This window comes from Gallinula chloropus (genome assembly GCF_964237585.1).
Source record: "Gallinula chloropus genome assembly, chromosome: 1".
NCBI classification, from domain to species: Eukaryota; Metazoa; Chordata; class Aves; order Gruiformes; family Rallidae; genus Gallinula; species Gallinula chloropus.
The window spans coordinates 214,354,000-214,361,023 of NC_140085.1; positions in this window are offsets into that span (position 1 = coordinate 214,354,000).

The following is a 7,024-nucleotide window of genomic DNA, read 5'->3' on the forward strand; positions in this document are numbered from 1 at the left end:
TTGGCATGCTAAGCATGCCAAACATCTCCCCAAGAACAAAGTAGGTAAAAATCATCTTCATCTGCCCAGGCCTACAAATGTTGCTGGCACCCTTCCTGCCACAGAAACAGGACACTGAAGTCTCAGTTTTCACAGACCTGGAGAAAAACATGGAGCAGTTGAAAAATCCTTTAGCCTGTATAATTTAGGAGATCATAAAACCAGTAGGAGAGTTTGAGAATTATTTAGATTTATGAGCTGGTGGAAGTTACTTCGACATCCACATGGTCAGAATCTCTCCCATGAAGTCCAACTGCTTAAAGATCAAAGTATCTGTATCAACATTATCACCAGGCATCAAATAAAAAAAAAAGCCACGACATACAACAGATGCCCCTCTGTCTGCCCTCAAATTGTCAAGAGTTAGCAAGATTTCAGCACTATTGGGCAAGGCACACACAACATACACATGTAACATAGAAGGGGAGAGAGACTGGGGGGGGGGAAAGACAAAAATATTGTTGATAAAGCATTTGAATGCAGCATTAAAACCAGGCCAAACTGTACCTGCCTTTGCTGACTTTTGCTCTTTAAATTTGTAATTTTCTGAACACTGGGAACTGTGCTGCACGTTTCCAGCAGTGGTGGTGACCAACAAGCATGCCTTAAGATGATGCTGAAAATTAAGTAAACTACCAATGTGCCATTAAAGGAAGTGTCATCTCCATGGTATGTATCAGGTAAAATTATCCTGAAAATTATAAGACTGCAAATGAATGGCCTGAACTTCATGATAGTCACAAAAATAGAGCTCTCTTTCTTCAGGAAATTATCTGCATTCTGGTTGTTCATTCTTTCATGTTCTGACCTGATGGTTCATGAAATAAGGATTAACATGAGGGGAAATTAATAATCCATAGTAAATCCTCTACCAATCCACATTTAAGTAAGAATCCAATTCACTTTTTTCATTTTTTATTTTACCCCCTTTATAAGTAACCTGAGTTCTCTAACAGCCATTGGGCTTCAGATTTCTGAAAGCCATTATATCATATGCAGGGAGAACCTTAAATGTGCAACATCCTTTGCCTTCTTAAAGCCTCCAGAAGCTGTTATGCAGCAAAGATGTGCAGAAAACAAAATCTATTGTTCACAGCTGGGTAAGAACAGCACAGTGAGCTCCACTGATTTCAGTGGGAAGAAGTAGGGCTTTTATGTCAGAGGGTTCAGCCAAAAACTGTCATGTGATAAGCCATACTTCAAAGACATATAAAAGCAAGTATGACTAGACTGTGGATCTGTTCTTCAGTGCTTCTGTAATAGTTAAGGCAAAGCATAGTTATTTACTGCTGTGCACCCTTACCACTGCCATGCTCAAACATCTAGATACCAGTGCTCTCTTAGACTCTAGTTTTCTACCACTGAAGTGCTCCTGGTGCTTACACTTGTCATGTGAACACACAAAAAGTGCCTTTGCCCAAGCAGCATTAAGCTTCATCACACTTAATTCCATCTTAAATTCTATTTGATGTGCAAAGTAGGTGGGAAAAGCTCTATCTCAGTAGCAAGGACCAGTAAATAGAATATACTGGCTGTAAGGAACGTACAATGATTATCTAGTCCAACTGTCTGAACAATTTAGGACTGAACAAAAGTTGAAGCATGCTGCTGAGAACATTGTCCAAATGCCTCTTAAACACTGACAATCTTGGAGCATTGACCACCTCTCTAAGAAAGCTGTTCCAGTGTTTGGCCACCCTGTCAGTGAAGAAATGCTTCCTAATGTCAAGTCTAAACCTCCCCTGGCTCAGCTTTGCACCATTCTTATGCATCCTATCACAGGATACGATTGAGAAGTGGATCAGACAAGCTCAGATATACTCCTTTCCTACCAGCAATGTACCACTTCCTCACAAGATATGGTCAAACAAGACCATGGTACTTTGGTTGAGGCAGCTAGAAATGTGCTGCCTTGTGTGGGGTCTAGCCTGCCTGGCCCCCTAGCTTGGACAACACACATAGGATGGGATATTACAGGTGAGACAGCCAAGGCACATCAAATTTCTGCCCTTCATAGAATCACAGAATGGTTTGGGTTGGAAGGGACCTCAAAGATCATCCAGTTCCAACTACCCTGCCATGGTCAGGGACACCCTGCTGTCATCTTCCTGTTCTCATGCAATATAACCTATGAAAGAGATAAAAACCATCTTATACTAATGTTCCATGTAACTTGCTTTCCGTAGAGGGAGTCATTGTCACTGCCATCAGAAAATAAGATTTCCTATAGAAGTGTGGTGCAAAGTCCTGCTCAACCATTCTTGAGAGAAACTAACTCAGAATGTGGCAGGTACAGAGAAGAGTTACCAGGTCTGATGAGCTGTGAGGTAGACCAGGAGGGCAAATACAAAGAAACTAGAGGGTTCTGGTAGAAGATCCAAAAGGTACAAACATTATGTAAATAAATTTAAAGTGGAAATCAGAAGTTTTTAACAATTATGGAGTGGAGACTCCGTGATAGGTTTGCCTTCCAGGGCAGTGGATTCAACTCAGATGACCTGAGAGGTGGCTTTATCCATCACCTGGGTGAAGGGATTGGATGTTCCCTCAGGAAGTCTGCAGATGACACTAAACTAGGAGGAAGTGTTGATCTGCCTGAGGGTGGGGAGGCTCTTCAGAGGGATCTGAACAGACTGGACCGATGGGCTGAGACCAACGGGATGAAGTTTAACAAGGCCAAGTGCAGAGTGCTGCACATGGGAGAGAACAACCCCCTGCAGCGCTACAGGCTGGGGGAGACTGGCTGGAGAGCTGTCAGGCAGAGAAGGACCTGGGGGTGTTGGGTGACTGCAGGGTCAATAGGAGCCAGCAGTGTGCCCAGGCAGCCCAGAAGGCCAAGGGCATCTTGGCTTGTATCAAAACCAGTGTGGCCAGTAGGTCTAGGGAGGGAATTGTGCCCATGCACTGGGCATTGGTGAGGCCACACCTCGAGTGCTGTGTCCAGTTCTGGGCTCCTCAGCATCAGAAGGACAGGGAGGTCCTGGAAAGAGTGCAGAGAAGGGCAACCAGGCTGGGGAAGGGGCTGGAGGGCAAATCCTCTGAGGAACGGCTGAGGGAGCTGGGGGTGTTGAGCCTGAAGAAGAGGAGGCTGAGGGGAGACCTTCTCACCACCTACAACTACCTGAAGGGAGGTTGTAGAGAGGTGGGCGATGGTCTCTTCAGCCAGGGGACAGGAGATGGGACAAGGGGCAATGGCATGAAGCTGTGCCAGGGCAGGGACAGATTGGACATTAGAAACAAAGGTTTTCCTGACAGAGTTGTCAGGGCTGGAACAGGCTGCCCAGGGAGGGGGTTGAGTCACCTTCCCTGGATGTGTTCAGGAAAAGGGTAGATGAGGTACTTAGGGATCTGGTTTAGCTTAGGATGGGAATGGTTGGACTCGATGATCTTCAAAGGTCTCTTCCAAACTTGTTATTGTGTGATTCTGTGATTCATCAGGGTGAGACTTTCCCTCTGAATAGACTGAATGACAGTGATTGAGTATGAAAATGTACATGTCCCTGTGCTTAGGTCTGTGCTTGGTTAGCACTGGGCCACTCACAGACACAGACATGAAGACTGGTAGCAAGTTGTACTGGAAAGAAACCCACTAAGAACAGCTACCCCACACATACATACATATTATGGCAGAGATACTTTGTAGAACCTGAGGTTTTACCTCAGTTTCCCTGAATTTTAACCAGTTGCTTTATTTTCCACATGCAGCTCTTCAAACAGCAGAGAGGGAGAAGCCATTGCCATTTCCCTTTGTGCTTTCAGACTGGGCAGGACATGGGGCCAGCCTTACCCAAAACAGCCTGTTGGCATCTAGCTGAGGCATGATTACACGAGCTTCAGCTACATTTATGGCTTCCATTCAGACACAGCCTCCAAGAGCCATCCTTCACATTACCATGTCACTTCTCCACGCCGACAGGACTTTGCACTACAGGGGCACCTTCAATGTAAGGGCTGTAAAGCACTCCACAACATCAGACTGCTTATGAATAAAGCCTTGCTTGCACTGGCAAGCAATTCCTGTGGTGAATTAAATACCTCTACCAAGCCCCTTAATCAATTCATGAGACTGCAGAAATCATCTCAAAGGGTCTGTGGAGTCCCTTGCCTTCCAAGCCCTCCTCCTTCCCTCACAGATGTATGCAGTGTTGAGTATTGCTTGCATTAAGATAAATTATATTTAATAGAACTGAAGCTGCACACATTTTTAAAGCAGACTGGCTCTGTGTGACTGTGTTGAACAAACAGTTCTACTGAGGCAGTAGCTCACAGTTATTGCTTGGGGGGTTTGTTTTGTTTTCTGGTATTTGATTTAAAGAGGTGCTTCCCTATAAAACTTGGGATTCAATAAAAATGAAGATAAAGGAAACAAAAGGTTGCAAAATCACTCAGAACCCTGATTAATGGGGCAAAATCTCAGCAGAATCGAGTTCTTTGATTCTCACATTGCTGTGTTAAGAGAGACTTCCCAGGAAGCTCATTCTCACATCAGCAGCATACCTGATATCCAGAGAGTAAATGAGCAGGAACTCACCGCGGTGCCAGACTTCTATCAGCCATTAGAGCAGGCAAGATTTACAGCATGAGGCTGTATAATAAACTGGCCTTATGGTGATCAATCAATCCTCAGAAAAGAGAGGAATGTGCTCCTATGGGCTGCTGTGGTTAGCACAGGAGTGGACGTCAGAAAAAAGAGCATCATGCAGAAGGTACTGTACACACATCATGGTGTTGCTGTGTGTGAGCTTTGGAGATTCACAAAACCTTTTCCTGCACTGTCCATCTTTTGAGCATGATATTTCCTTTTATCTCATGTATTCATGCCTGCAAAGAGCTCTGGCATTTGTAGGTAGGAGGTGCTGCAGTAAAACAGCTTTGCCATGCTTTTCTGAATGAGCAAAAAGGGTTTCAAATGGTTTTTTTAGTGGTTTATTGGGCTGAAACGTGGTTGAGGAGAAATATACATTTCTTGGGGGAAGCATAACAATGAATTTTTAATGAAGAACGGTCAAAAGGTCAAAAGAGCACAATGCAACTCCTTTCAAAGTGATGTGATAAGCTGGAACCACATGTCTGCAAGAGGCTCAACGGGAATAGAGCAAGCATCCTGATAGCCAGACTTAATCAACTGTCATGGCCTCACAGGTACTTGCTACCCCCTTGGAAAGGGAGGGAAAAAATAACCTTCCAGCATTTCAGGCACACATTCCTGAAAGAGAAGCTCTACAGCACACAGCAAAACCAGCAAATTTGTCACTGGTGAAAACACAGATCTCATTTACCAGACGTGAGAGAGACAAATCTGAGGAGTGGGACGAATCTGTTTCACAACTTCAAGCTCCTGTTGTGTTCAGCGATTGATCAATCAGGGAAGAAGACGAATACTCTGGGACCTACCTGTCCTTGGGAACAGACAACAAGGTGAGAAATGAAAGCTGCTCAGGTGTGACTCAGTTTGTGCACCTCAGGTGCCTTCAGACATCCACAGCTGAGCCAGTCACCCTCCGTTCCCTTTACTGCCAAGGGAGATAAATAAGAGTTTCCAGAGCACAATTCTTCTTCTTCTAAAGCAAACACTTAAAAATAGGTGCTGGTTTAAAATGCTTGTTTCTCTCTCTAAAGAGAATTCAGGATGAATAACTCAAATGGAGACAGCTTAAAGTGGTATATGAGGAATCTCATCCCAAGATGAATTCCCTCTCCCAGTGATGCTGCCACAGTGATACCTGCCTCAGTGACATGAGCATTCCTTACAGAAATGAAGCTGTTTGGAATATTCCTTTCTATGAAAAGAAAGGAAATTTGAAAATGTTGTTCTGCAAACAAAGGTGTTTGGACCACAGAATCATTTTAATCATCCACACGTTTTTATCTCCACGTTCCTGTTCCAAACCCACACAAAAACTGATTGTAAAAAGGGTATTTTGCTTTTTCTCCACTTAGTTATTCACACACCCAAAGGACAGCCTCAGATTTTTTTGTGTCCAGATCTGGGGCCCCAATACAAGAAGGATGTGGAACTGTTGGAGAGGGTTCAGAGGAGCCACAAGGATGATTAGAGGGCTGAAGCAGCTCCCCTACAAAGAGAGGCTGGGGGAGCTGGGCTGGTTCAGCCTGGAGAAGAGAAGGCTGCGGGGGGACCTCATTGCACCTTCCAGTGCCTGAAGGGAACATACAAACAGGAGGGGATTCGACTTTTTAAAAGAGCAGATAATGGCAGGACAAGGGGGAATGGACTAAAGCTAAAGGAGGGAAGGTTGAGATTAGATATTAGAGGGAAGTTTTTTACAGAGAGAGTGGTGAGGGGCTGGAACAGGCTGCCCAGAGAGGTGATGGGTGCCCCATCCCTGGAGGTGTTCAAGGCCAGGTTGGATGGGGCCCTGGGCAACCTTGTGTAGCTCCAGGCCTGGAGGTTGGTGTCCCTGCCTGTGGCAGGGGGGTTGGAGCTCTGTGATCCTTGGGGTCCCTTCCAACCCAGACCATTCTATGATTCTCTGATTCTATGAACTGTGCATCTGAATTCCAGGTGCATCTGAAATTCTGAAGGATCTTACATTTTTGAAAAGGCTATTGTTTCAACAAAAATAAATCCCTGGGAAAACTGCAAACCTCATTGCAATGTTAGGTATGAAACAACAAACACTTGACAATGGCATAAACAAAACTCACTGGTATTTGCTGGCAAACCATATAATTTATCAGACTTAAGAATGGGAATGAGCACAAAATGAAAAGCAAGTGGCTGGCCTGGGCTGGAGCACTTGCAGCCTTTCTGCCATTGATAAAGTCCAGCAGCACCTTAGGAGGATTGCATCAACTAAATATTTTTACAGAACATAGCAAGATGGGTCCGTGGAGCTTAGTGACACTAAATGCTAACATAACATAAATATTTAACAACCTCTGCTTCCAAGAAAATTCAGGCCACATGAAACATAGATTAGGATTGTGTGTCATGAGCCGTATTCCAGTATTAGCATTAATGAGA